We start from the raw sequence: 14,851 nt of genomic DNA, 5'->3' as shown, positions 1-14,851 counted from the left end.
CCAAGCCTGCGCCACAGCAGGAGAACTGCGGCTGCTCTGAGTTAGCGCCAGTGGTGGGACAAGTGCTCCGCCCAGACTGTGTCCCCGCAGGGGAGCTGCCGCTGAGCTGAGGTGGTGCCTAGGATGGAACCGAGCACGTCACCAAGCCTGCGCCACAGCAGGAGAACTGTGGCTGCTCTGAGTTAGCGCCAGTGCTGGAACAAGTGCTCCGCCCGGACTGTGTCCCCGCAGGGGAGCTGCCGCTGAGCTGAGGTGGTGCCTAGGATGGAACCGAGCACGTCACCAAGCCTGCGCCACAGCAGGAGAACTGCGGCTGCTCTGAGTTAGCGCCAGTGGTGGAACAAGTGCTCCGCCCGGACTGTGTCCCCGCAGGGGAGCTGCCGCTGAGCTGAGGTGGTGCCTAGGATGGAACCGAGCACGTCACCAAGCCTGCGCCACAGCAGGAGAACTGCGGCTGCTCTGAGTTAGCGCCAGTGGTGGGACAAGTGCTCCGCCCAGACTGTGTCCCCGCAGGGGAGCTGCCGCTGAGCTGAGGTGGTGCCTAGGATGGAACCGAGCACGTCACCAAGCCTGCGCCACAGCAGGAGAACTGCGGCTGCTCTGAGTTAGCGCCTGTGGTGAAACCAAGTGCTCCGCCCAGACTGTGTCACCGCAGGGGAGCTGCCGCTGAGCTGAGGTAGTGCCTAGTGTGGAGCAGCGTGCTCAACTACGCCTGCGCCACAGCAGGGGAGCTATGGCCACGCTGAGTTAGTGCCTCAGGCAGAATTGTTTGCTGGGCCGGGCCAATACCCGGGACTCTGGGGCCGAACTGTCCGCCGAGTCCAATCTGGGTCCAAAGGCTCCACGCGACCCAAATCCTGCCCCGAGTCCCCTCTCCCGCAGCAATTCCCACCAGCCACCACACCAATCGCCTCCACCGGAAGGCTATGAGCTGCAAACCTCAGCCGCCGCTGCTGGTGCCGCTGGTGCTGCCGCCTCTACCGCTGCCGCTCCGATCAGAGAAAAACCACGCTCCTCCCGTGTGCAGGGGCACGCAGGTCCTCCGCACCCTGGTCCCTCCGAACCGTGGAGCACTCCCGCTGCCGTGATGTTCGGACCTCGGTGTTCCTGGCTCAGAAATCTGTGCAATTCCCTGAATTGTTCACTGGAGCCTCCAAACGCGGTCCACACTGCTCGCCGCCATCTTGGATCCAAGGCCAGATTTTTCAATGAGTATCCTATAGCTCTATTCAGATGAGAACCGGGCATAGCGCAGAAAATATCAAAATGCATTTACACACCCAGTACAATCTACCATCAATCTGCTTCATAGAATGATAAAATTCACCTCACACCATCATGAGAGTTCTTGTAAAATTAAATCAATACAGACATGAACTAGTAATTGAATATCACCTTGGTCTTGCTTAAACTGTGATAAATTTTGCATGGATGCGTGCATGCATTTGCATCAGTAGGATTTCTCTCAGAGAGCTAGAGCTGTAAGATCTGTCCTGGAGTCTGTGGCTTTCATGTTTCCAGTTGGTCAGATGTTCTTTATTCTCCAGGTCAGGCAGCTACAGCAGACCCTAAGGTAGAGACACTGAGGAGGCACGGCATTTTACTCTTTTACTCCTATAGTTCTGTATAATCACTAATGTTTTATGTTAGTCAAGCTGTTTGAGTTTTCCACATTTTGGGGGTTTTCAATTTTGAAATTTTAATTTTTAATAACAAAATTATTCAAAGTTGTACAAATGCATTGTCTTCTCTCTCCACATTTCCATCCCTCCCCTACTCCATCTTCTCATCCCCTCTTTCTCTCCATCCCCTAACTTGGAATAATGAGATGATCAGATATTTCATTTTTCATTAAATACAACACAACTTTGGATTATTTTCTGTTGATTTTATTTTTCTGTTGATTATTTCAGTTATATTCTTTTCTAGTTTCATCATTTTTTGTTGATGTTTCTCTTTTATGTATTTTTATTTTAGTATTTTTATTTAATCTTAAAAGAGTTAAATTACATATATTTCTGTGCCATATTTTGCTTTTTCTTCAATTGCAAGTACAAGTCACTGTCTTTTCAATGACTTCAAAGTATTTTTGAATTTTTCTATTGATTTTTCCCTCCTGCTCTCCAGGTTTTCTGTAAACTTAATTTATCTTTTAATTTTTTGAAAGATTTATTATATTTTATGTGTATGAGCCTTTGGTCTGTCTGTATGTATGTGTGCCACATGCATGCCAGGTACCCATGGAGGTCAGAGAAGGACAATGAACGCCCAGAAACTGGAGTTACTGATGGTTGTGAGTCACCATGAAACCTCATTTTGTAATTTCTAATGAGCTAGGAACCTTGGTCAGGTTTTTCCATTAATTAATTAATTCACTTTACATCGCAGTAGGAAGTGCCCCCTCCCTTCTCTCCTCCCAGTCCCTCCTTCTCACCTCTCTCCCCTTCTTCTGTGCCCCCTCTCTTTTTTCTTAGAGAATGGGAGACTTTCCATGAGTATCAACCAGCTTCACATATCAAGTAGGATGAGGCCCATCTCCTTTTGAGATGGCCCAGTTAGGGGGAAATGGATCCAAAGGCAGGCGACAGAGTAAGGGGTCCATTTTTATTATTTATACCTAATTGTATTGGACTCTGGTCAAGAGATATGACATGCAATTTTCCACTGTTAATTTTATACTTTCTATGTTGCATTAAACGATGAGTTTTTTTTTAAAGATTTATTTTATTTATATGAGTACACTGTCTTCATGCATACAAGAGGGCACCAGATCATATTACAGATGTCTGTGAGCCACCAGGTGGTTGCTGGGAATTGAACTCAGGACCTCTGGAAAAGCGGCGAGTACTCTTAACCATTGAGGTCATATTATTTTTTGTAAATGTGTATTCCTTATTCTGAAGACATAACATTTTATTCCTGTGAGCATATATACATATGTGATTGTACTTAAACCAATGGAACTCAACTAGGTAGACTAGGCTAGCCCCTAACTCACAGAAATCCCCCTGAATACCAAGGGCTGAGATTAAAAGCATGTGCTACCAACCCAGCCTTCTTATACATTTAGTGTAATTATTATTATTATTATTATTATTATTATTATTATTATTATTATTATTATTATTATTATTATTTACTTTACAGCTTGAATGCAGCCTACCTCCTCCTCTTTTTCCAGTCCTACCATAAACCACCTCCCCAACCCTCATCATCTTATCCTCAGAGAAGGGGAGGCCCCCAATGGCTATATGGTTACTTATATGTTCTTCCACAAAGAATATTCAATATTGCTCTTGGCATCTTGTGAATAGCTGAATACAAGACACAGTGAAAGGAGTGTGTGATCAACAGGTCCTTGAGAGGAATGGCCTTCTGCTTGCCTAAAGTTCCCCAGTGATCTCCAAGCACCTGCCTAACAACTCAACTCAAGAGCTTTCATGAATCCTCTTCTCTTGAAAAACCAAAAAGTAAATAAATAAATAAATAGCAATAGCCACAAAAAAACAGTAACCACAAACAAACAAGGCTAACTAACTCAGAACATCTTCTTTTGAATAAGGAGCAATGACAAAACAGAAGAGAGTTATAAAACCCCTTCCTGTTACCCATCAAATCATATTAAAAATTGAAAGGTATGAAGTATTCAATTTTCCAAGAGAATAGATATTTCATTTTCTACCCTATTTGTACCATGAGAAGATTACCATGTCCCACTAGCCTCTGAAGCAAAAAGTGCAGTGGTTGATTTTATAAACATGCATGAATGTTTTGTTAAGCTCATCAAATAGCACAAGACCCTTTATAGCAAACCTTTTACAAGTTGTATCTTTATTAAATTTGACAACTTTATTTGAAAGTAAAAATCAATTTATCCTTATGAATGGAGAAGCTCATCCAAAGTTTAAATCAAGCTAGTAAGCCAAAGTTAGACTTCACAGAATTATTTTTTATTAGCACCATAGTTTATAATAAATAGAAGGAGAGACATGATTGCATAAAAATTAATCTCTCTCATCACAATTGTAAGACTTTTAATTAAGATGCATCATCTTACGTGTCAAAGAAAAATGTCCTTTCACATTGTGAACTATATATGTATTATTATATTCTCTTTTTATTTTCCCTTTTAATCAAACATTAATATCATCAAAATGATAATATTCTTTGTAATATTTATGGTAATATCATTAAAATACGATCCAACTAACTTCATTCATTGAGTTACAAGAAAGGTTGTCCATATCAGTGAGAAAATAGTTCAATGGTGAAACTCTGAAACAGTAACAATATTTTTTTGCCACAAAGAGAACTCCTTTTCAGAATAATATTAAATTATTTAAAATTTAATGCACCCAACTCATTAATCTACATCTTCAAAAAATTCAACTGCCTTTACGATTTCCTTGAAAATTGCTTTTTTTTTTTTTTTTCTCAAAATCTCGACCTCCAGTCTTCAGATCTCCACGAGACAGACTCGCCTGGGACATTTTATCCCCACGAGACAGACTCGCCTGGGACATTTTATCCCATTCCCCACATCACTCTCAAGACGTTCTAATGACACAAGTTTTATCAGGCTTTCCATAAAAAAGTACCTACTTTGCTTCAAGTTATGCTAATGTTTCAAATTCTACAAACAAATAAAGACTGACTTTAGGAGCATGTAAGAATTTATGAAAATTTATATCTGCTGGTAGAAAATACTATATCATACATAGTGAAAATATGATGAGACAAACAAGTAGGCCTTCTTTTATTTTTTTCTCTGTGAACCAACCAATGTTTTTCAGTACATCTGTCTGTTGAGTCTGTCTGTTGCCAGGTTGTGGGAAGATAAATTGTCTGCATTTGGTCTTTTTGCCCAAATTTATTTTATTCATCATCTGTATGCAGCAACATGCAAAACACTCATTTGCTATGCCTCCATTTAGATCCATCATTTCTTCAGTACTTACGGCAACCATCACTAATCAACCAGCAACCTTTTCCTTTGCACTGTATAACTCAGCCTCCCTTGCAGTGCCCTGTGACCGTTTGATAAAAGCATGTCCCAGACTACAAGATGTAAGCTAGGACAACTTGTTAACTAACCTTACACTTGGATGTTCCATGTTTTTCATTAAACTTTGTGTGTGTGTGTGTGTGTGTGTGTGTGTGTGTGTGTGTGTGTGTGTTTGGTTTCCAAAATCACCGTGTACCAAAAGTTACTTTTAACTAATCTGTACAATGTATAAATCTCTTAAAAGTGGCCTCCACAATAGAATTAAGATATGGGAAAAAGGTAAGTATCATAGTCAGACTAAATAGACCACCAGGGTTTCGCTGGTAATACATTCACTCCTCCCCTCAATGCTTAGTATCCTCATCTTTAACATTTACTAGCTCCTGACTCTATATTTTGTCCCCTGATAAAATGAGGATGAAATGAATTAGTCAGAAAAACAAATTTTTAATTAATTAAGAATATTGACTATGCTTTTGGAGATTCTTCCCCCCCCCATCAATACTTTCAGTCCCTCTCTGTTCTTCTCTCTATTTCTCTGCCTCTCTCCCTCCCAAGCTCTTTCCTTCTCTCTCCCTGCTCCCCTCCCTCCCTCCATCAGCCCTGCCCTCCCTCCCTCCTCTCATGCTACCTCTTAATGAAGTTCCTTTAGGAGTTTAAAGAGAGCCTCCTCTAAACTGTACTGTATGATCTTCTATCCAATGCTCTCTTCTACCTTAAAGCCCAGTCATAACCTTGTGGCCCATTTGTTCTAGAAAACCCCATTCCTGCATGGGATTATATTTACACCCCCTTTCTCTTCTATTTTGATTATTTGAGGGGGAAGGCTGTTCAATAGGCAAGTGATTTTCTGTCCTTTGTTCATTTTCAACATTTTCTCTTGTTTTCCTCTTAGGAACAATATACAACAGCAATGTCACTAAACTTTGGCACACTTATTGTGAGATGTTTATAGTTTTTATGTACATTGATTTCTGTACTGAGCGTTTACTTTTGCTATAAAGCAGATTTAAATTTTAGTATAATTTTTTTCTAGTCAATTTGCTTGCGTTTTTCATGAGATAGAGAAAACTAACATAAAATTTGTGGCACAGGTTAGAATGGCTCAGGCTTTTAAAGCATGATTCTCCAATACTAAACAGAACCAGTAATGTGTTAATATTCCATAAAGCCATTAGTCTGGTTAAATTAGTTAACTGCCATCGATTTTCCTCTTTTCTAACAAATAGTGTATTTACATGGTTCAAAATTCAAAAGCTATAATGGAGAAAAGTACTCCTCTGTCTGTTTTTCTAGTGTTAATCCATTCGTTGCCCTTTCCTATACACAGGCATGTTCTCATATTATCTCATAGTTCTAGCTATATTCATAATTTGTTTCAATCATATATATGTATTTGTATGTGCACTTATTTCTTTCTCCTTAACTTACATAAATTCAGTGTATTATGAACAAAGACCATCAACTCTTTCTATGTATATTCATAATTTGTTTCAATCATATATATATATATATATGTTTGTATGTGCACATATTTCTTTCTCCTTCACTTACATCTAATTCTTGTTTTTCTTGCTATTTGAGTATCTACTGTTTGAGTGTCATTTACTCAATCACCTCAAAATTTAATGCAAATTGCAGCAGATTTATCACATTTAAAACTATGTATAAAGAACCATAGAAGATTTAGTATTTATAGTATTCTTTCAATGGAGTTGTACTGACTGAAATCCAACCAACTTTCCCATTGCTATCAGTTTTGAGAAATCAGTCTTGTTAATTATGGCCAACATAAGGAGTAGATGATGGCATATCAGCATAGTTTTAATTTGACTATTTTTTTTTTAATGACTGTAGACGTACTTTTGCACAGAAGTCAGCTCTATATAGAATTCTGTCAGCTGTTTGTGCTTTTCTGAGTTTCTTCTTGAGGTTCTTTCCTTTGTTGTTTTCTAAACTTTAGTTTGAAATGTCATTTATCGATTGCTGCTGCTTTTATCTGACTTGACTAAAAATTATGTTTTACATACTGATTATTTTTATTTCATTAAAATTGTATCACTCTGGGTTTTGACTTCAAGAATTTTAAAGAAAAATGTTGATATATACATCAAAATTCTAAGCATATATCAGTACCCCTGTCCATCTGAAGTCAGATGCAGCCATATGAGTAAATTATCAACAATGAGCTATAAAAAATGGTATTTCAAGGAAGACTGCCATAAAGTAGCTGACTCACTGTGGAGTTTACTGTCATTTCCCTTGTATTTCTTCCTTCCATCTGGAACGCAAAGATCTAGAATGTTCTGGTAATCCTGCTAGATCAGTAAAATGGGAAACACAAGCTGAAAATGGATGGACAGGAGGGTAGGATAAACCTGGATCCTTGAGGATTCCATTAGGCACCATGTCATCCTGTACACCTGCTGTGTGGCTCTCTCACCTAGCTCTCAAGTTACTAAAGTCTTGCCCGCTATTGTTCTCAAAATTTCCAGAGATCTGGTCATTCTTATACTCTGACAAAATTAGATTAATTTTTAAAAATTGGCCATTGAAACTACAGGGAACTTGTCTCTTGGGGCTAAGTCTGTCAGTTCTCTTAGGAGATGGCTTCAGAATTTTCTTGCTTGTGGCTTCCCTAGATGGGGCCTACTATCTGCCCCCACAAGCCACACTTGGAGGCTTCAGTCGAGGACAGCTAATTCTTGCTAGGAGATGACCCCTGGCCTCCCTGCCTTGCTTCTCCTACTTAGCTTTCTCAGGCCAGTGTCTCTTCTGTGAACAGCAGCTGGCAGAGGAAGTGATGGAGCCTCAGCCTCTGTGGATGGAGCAGATGGGGTGAGAAGTGCTGATGGACTTCCCCTGGTAGGAGAAACCTCAACCTTTGCTAGGGAACTGAGAGAGGGCTTGGTCCCTTTCTCAACCACTTCCAACAGAGCCGAGCAGGAGCTTCTGTAGAGCCCAGAAGCAGAGTGAGTGCTGTATCTCCCTCTTCCTCCATAGATTCCACATGGGGACCTGCTCTGCCAGTTTCTCTGCTTGACTAGAGAAGTATTCGGAGGTTCCACCAGCCCTCAGCAATTGCTCTTCCTCCAGCCCCTGAATGTTATTACTAATTATCTCTGCATAATTTTTATTGCCTTTAATAATGTATATTCACCAAGGTTGTGTTCATAACCATGATTAATTTATATTTACTCCTTTATGTGTACCAATGTTTGTGTGAGCTTTGCCTTCTACTGCTCTGCTGGTTTCACACTTCATTTTTTTCATTTAGTTCATTTGATGTCTTTTTGTACAGAAGTCTAACAGTTTGTTTTTTTGTAACGAAAGGTGAGGGTTTTGTGTGAGGCTCTAGTGTCCTGATTCACGTGTCCCTAAATGTATTCTACCACTTTGGGGATTTGTATCTGTTTCTTTTTTTTTTTTTATTAATTTATTCTTGTTACATCTCAATGTTTATCCCATCCCTTGTATCCTCCCATTCCTCCCCCCTCCCCCATTTTCCCATTATTCCCCTCCCCTATGACTGTTCCTGAGGGGGATTACGTCCCCCTGTATATTCTCATAGGGTATCAAGTCTCTTCTTGGCTACTTGCTGTCCTTCCTCTGAGTGCCACCAGGTCTCCCCCTCCAGAGGACATGGTCAAATGTGAGGCACCAGAGTACGTGAGAAAGTCGTATCACACTCTCCACTCAACTGTGGAGAATATTCTGACCATAAAAGCCAGAAGGGCCTGGACAGAGATCCTGCAAACCCTAAGAGAACACAGATGCCAGGCCAGACTACTTTACCCAGCAAAATTATCAATAACCATTGATGGAGAAAACAAAATATTCTGTTTCTTTTCCATAATTCATGTATTGTGTTTGTATACATGACAGGATGGAATACTTACTTGTTATTTGTGATGAAGAGAAGTTTCTTGCAAAAAAAAAATACTATTTACATTTGGCCTATGTATGAGAAGGGCTAAAGTCATGTAATAGTCTAAAGACATTTTTCTTATAAACTAGCTTTGTATGAATTCATTTAGATTTTGCTACCTAACCAGAAAAGTCAAAGCTATGGAGCTTGAAAGAATGCCATTTTTTTTTTCTTTTTCTTTACTTGTGCACTCTGACTTAATTTTCCCTATAAATACGGCTTTTCTCATTGGCCTTTCAGCTCATTTACTGCTTGGAACAAAATCTTTTCTAGAAGATCTGGTGTTAGTGTGGCCTGTCAGCATCTTTCTAATTGTAAATCACCATTCCTCCTCTCTTCTGTACACCCTTCCCCAATCAAGCTTTGCTATATTAGTAGCATTATGTCTATTTTCTTCTTTCTGAGCTTTAGCATTCTACAAATTTTATCACAAGCTTACTTTTAGTTTCTCATATTCCTTGTATAAGAAAATATGTCATAATTAAATATAATTTTACTAAGTATTGTTTAATTTTTTTACTTTATTTGAACTATTATATAAAACATTAAAGTTTTATATATATATATTAATGAAGTACCATATCATATGTAATATACATACATAAGCATGGTGTTTCAATAGATAACAATATTTACCTCCTTGTTGACCACTTTTGGTTAAAACTTTCAAAATCCTGTCATTTTGAAATGGACAGTACAGTGCTGTTACTGGGTCCCCATGTTATGCCACAGTGAATCAGAAAAGATTTTTCTACCATTTAGAGTAAATTAGCACACACTGATTCTCAATTTTTTCCCTTTTCCTCCTCTTCTAGTCCCTCTCCCACACCTCTGAGAACAAGCGTCTACTCTTAATTTCTATGGAATCAAATTCTAAAGACTCCACACATAAATGAGATCCAATCGCCTTTGTATTTATCTTCTATGTCTTGGCGTACAATCTCCAATTTTATCTATGTGTCTGTAAATAAAGGATTTCATTCTTTTTATGTGTAATTAGTATTATTTTGTATCTCTGTATCACAGTGTCTTTATCCACTATCAGTTGATAGGCATTGTTGTTTTTACTTCCTGTCTAATATAAATAGTGGTGCAATCAAAATGGCAAAGCATATGTAATGTTAACACATGAATCTTTATTTTTTTTTATAAGGTTTCTCTTCATAGCTCAGCTTGGAACTCATCATGTAGTCAAAGTTGGTCTCAAACACAGAATGCTCATGCCTGACACACTGATCTAATTTCTTTTGAATACATTTTGAAACCATATGGCCATCTCAGCTGATAAAGAAAAGGCACTCAATAGAACTTAGTTTGCCTTCACGATAGAAACACTGAACAAATTAAGTATATAATAAATGCATCGTCAACACAGTAAAGGCCATTGATAAAATTCCAACAACATTATTCTGCATGAGGAAGGTGATATGATAGTTCTATTTTCAATTTGTTGAGGAAGCTCCATACTATTTGCCATCAAATTTTGCTCTTTGTCAACAATGTATACATTCTCTCGGATAATTGTTATCTTTTATCTTTTTTACAACATTCATTCTTTTGGGGGTAGAGTATTTCATATAGACTGCTTCACAATTTCCTGATGACTGGTGATGAGGAGGGATTTTTCATATAACTGTTTGCCTATATGTCTTCTTTGAGAATGTTACCGTACCTTCATTGTCCAATTCTGGCTTATTTTCTATTAATATTTAGAGTTTCCGATACATTCTGGTCATTAACCTCTGTCAGATGTATACCTTGAAAGTATTTTCTCTCATCTATCCGTTTTCTGTGCGTGTTATATTCAATGTAGTCCTTCTTATGGTACCCAAAGCATATTAATTTGATGTAACTCCATGTTAGTTTTTGTTTGTTTGTTTCTAATGCTTCTAAGTCAAAGAAATTACCCTTACCTCTCAAAATATCTTACAATATTTCTTCATCTTTCCTTATAATGGGTTCATTGTTTGGGGTCTATGATCTATTTTGAGCATATCTTTTTTTTTTCCTGTTTTGTTTTTTGCTTTTTTGTTTTATTTTGTTTGTTTGTTTGTTTTGTTTTGTTTTTTAAGACAGGATTTCTCTCTGTAATATTTCTGGCTATCCTAGAACTCTCTTTGTAGACCAGGCTGGCCTTGAACTTCTAGAGATCCACCTGCCTCTGCCTCCTGAGTGCTGGAATTAAAGGCATGTACCCCCATATCTTAGTAAATGATTTGTGATAGAGATCTGGCTTGGTTCTTTTGCTTATGAACATCCAATTCCCCTAACACCACTATTGATATGGCTGTCTGTAGCCGAGCTTGTGGCTACTTTATTGGCTTTTTCTCCACCTCCCTACACCACTTCTATCACTACTAAGCCCCCAAGACTATGTAGAAGACAAAAAAAAACATTAGAGGGGAAAGGGGACTCAGTCTCCTTAGACTTCCTGATGATTTGGAGCATAGAGTTCTTTGCTGTAAGTCTAATCTTCATTGCCAGGATATCGCCAATCCAGCAAACAACAAATGGCTATCCAGCAACCAGCAAAAGAAATAAGCAATGAGCAGCAGCAAGGACCACAGCAGTAGGGCCCAGCAACAGCATGTTCCAGCAGCAGGGAGAGCAGCCACCCTCTTCTAGGGACTCTGGTATTATATACTCTTGGAAGAGTCCCCAGAATTACAAATGTAAACTGCTTTCAGCAAGTAAAATCCCACCTCTGCTAGAGCACAAGATAAGTCATAGTCAGCTTCTGTGGACAATCTGAAGCAGCCCATACCCACACCTGGGATTAAAACAAAAACATAGTCACATAACTGGGTTTCTGTTTTGTTTTGTTTTGTTTTTTAAGAAACCAAAATTCCTTGTACAACCACTTTGGAAATCAATCTGGTGCTTTCTCAGAAATTTGGGAATAATTCTACCTCAGGACCCAGCCATACACTCCTGGGAATATATCCAAAAGATGTTCCACCATACGACAAGGACATTTGCTATGTTCATAGCAGCTTTATTCATAATAGCCAGAATCTGGAAACAACCTAGATTTCCCTCAACAGAAGAGTGGATAAAGAAACTGTAGTACATTTACTCAATGGAATACTATTCAGCTATTAAAAACAAGGAAATCTTGAAATTTGCAGGCAAATGGATGGAATTATAAAAGACCATTCTGAGTGAGGTAACCCAGACCAAGAAAGAGACGTATGGTATATACTCACTTATAAAAAGATATTAGCCACAGGATTACACTACAATACAGAGACTCAAACATCAACCAAGCGCCGTGTATGATGTGGACCGAGACCTTAGTCTCAGATGTAGTAGCACAGTCTCCTTGTGGGTCCCACATGTAGAGAGTAGGGACTACTTCGGACATGCACTCTGGCCACCAAACTTAGATCACACCCCCCTGGCAGGACGGCTTTGCCAGAACCAGCAGAACAGATGAGACTTGATAGGCTGAGGTCAGATGTTAGGGGAGGTGAGCTCCACTTTCTGAGGACTAGGGGAGGGAGGGAGAGGGAATGAGAGAGGGGGATACAATTGGGATGTGAAGAATTTAAACTGAAGAACAAGCAGGTAATTTATATTGCTAGTCCCTCTATAAGGGAATAGCTCTGAGACTGGATAAGACATGGATGTCTAGGCATAGGCAATGCTCCTTGTTGGCTACAGAACACCTATGAATTATTATTAGGTGACATACTTCATAGGGCATGAATGAAGATTTATAGGCATCTTTTTTCAGCTCATACAAAGAGCAGAAAACCAGCTTTAATTGTTCTGTGCATCACACATACCTTATACATTTATAATTTTAGGACTGTATAATGCTTGGGAGAAATTATATGCTTTCAGAACAAAAGAACCAGACACTGACATTGGATCATACCTGACAGGATTCATTTCTCTCAACATGCTGGACACTGACATCCTGTATCCTTCATGTTCCAGCACCAAGAGCTTCAATTGCTGTTCCTCAGCAGGACAAGACAGTTCCTAGGACACTTTCAAAGAAAGCTTCCAATCCCAATTGGTCTAGCATTTCAAACTGTCCCACACAGGACTCTAATTAAGCCTGGAATTTCTTAACATTTAAAAATGGCCACAAATGCTATCCCTAGCTTGTTTAACCATTTCCCCAATATAATTTTGGTCCTACAAAGGTATTATTCATCCCAAATCAGCCAGAAGAAACCTTGAGAGAACAATGCCCCGTTTCCTTTAAGGGGAATTGAGTAGGGTTTTGGTTGCTTTCTTGGACTATGGAGGGTTATTATCAATGGGAGTTGGTTACAAGTTATTATTGGTCTTATTTAGTGAGAAAACAAGCTTAGACTCAGTGATGTCTCTCTTTTCCTTTATCTTACATTCTTAGGTTTGGAGATAGGGGTTGAAAAGAAAGAAGGGTGAATATAGAAATATATAGGAAAGATAGAACAAAAAATAGATTAGTGAATCTACTCCTCAACTTAATGCCTCAATTATCACTCACAAGGTTATTTGTAATTCACTGGTATAGAATTTTGTATATAGATGCAAAATAAGTTTAATTCTAGATACAGTGGTATAGAATTCAAATGTAGGATTATTCTTCACACACACACACACACTATATATATATATATATATATATATATATATATATATATATATATACTCTAATATGAGGTATTGTACCCATGCAACTCAATTATAATACAAGGTATACCTCCAATATTTTAAAAATGCTATTGCAGGCTGTTTAGGATAAATAAGTTATACAAGTTAATTATTAATTGATCAAATCATGGTCATATCAATTACTAGTCTACTTACTTTTGTCACAAGAATATATATCTTAGGTGCAAAAGATAGATATGATTCTATAGAAAGATAGGTATAATAGATAAGGTCTTCAAAAACCTCAGAGATCTACAGAATATGGTATTTTAAAATGTTTATTATTTTAAAGATTCGCTGACAATGAGACAGGTTAACAGCTGGCAACACCCAGCCTACCTCAAAGAGGATGATGAGCATCAAAGAACCTCCTTATGGAGATGGCTTCAATGTGGCAAACAAGCCACTGGGAAAAATGTCCTCATTTCTACCACAGACAGAATTCTGCCTGAAAAAGGGAATGCTCGGAGCAGGCAGAGTTGAAGGCCAAACTCTGCCAAGACAGGGTAGGCAACTCTTCAATAGTTCCTGTCTCACAAATATGTCTTTCAGATATATTGGGCTAGAAGGCTGAAGATGATGCATGAGGTTATAGAGAGTTTTGGGTGACTGTTTAGGCAGCAAATGGTCTCTGTCATTTTTTTTCATTTTGGAAGCTGCTAACCTACACTTCTGGCTCACTCAGGTAATTAAGTTTTACTCCTTCTCAAGTCTCTGATGGAATTAAAGACCAGGTAGCTTAGTTTTACAATGAAACTCAGTTGTTTAGGGGTTAAGATGCTTTTAGGCCTAGATAGATATTTTAATTTTATAATGACAAGATGTGATGGAGATTGATTTACATTCAGAATTTTAGATGCACCAAAATAGGAATGATGTTTTCTTCAAGGCTGTCAAATACAAATAGCCAAAACACTAAGAATGTAATATTTATATAATTCCTGGTTGTATCATGGTTCTTCTTGCCACTGGTAGTTTATTGTATTTGTGTAATAATATAAATGTATATATAAAAATAAAAGAATGTTTAATGTTTTAAAAAGGACTGGAGAGATGGCTCAGAGGTTAAGAGCACTGGCTGTTCTTCCAAAAGTTCTGAGTTCAATTTCCAGCAACCACATGGTATCTTACAACCATCTATAATGTGATCTGATGCTCTCTTCTGGCTCACATGCAGGCAGAATACTGTATAAATAATAAGTAAATAAATCTTTAAGATAAAGAAAAGAAGCCAAAATTCTCACTGCAACTGCCCATTCTCCTATGTG

This window comes from Acomys russatus, chromosome 20 (genome assembly GCF_903995435.1).
Source record: "Acomys russatus chromosome 20, mAcoRus1.1, whole genome shotgun sequence".
Lineage (NCBI taxonomy): Eukaryota > Metazoa > Chordata > Mammalia > Rodentia > Muridae > Acomys > Acomys russatus.
Note: the sequence above shows the minus strand (reverse complement) of the source record.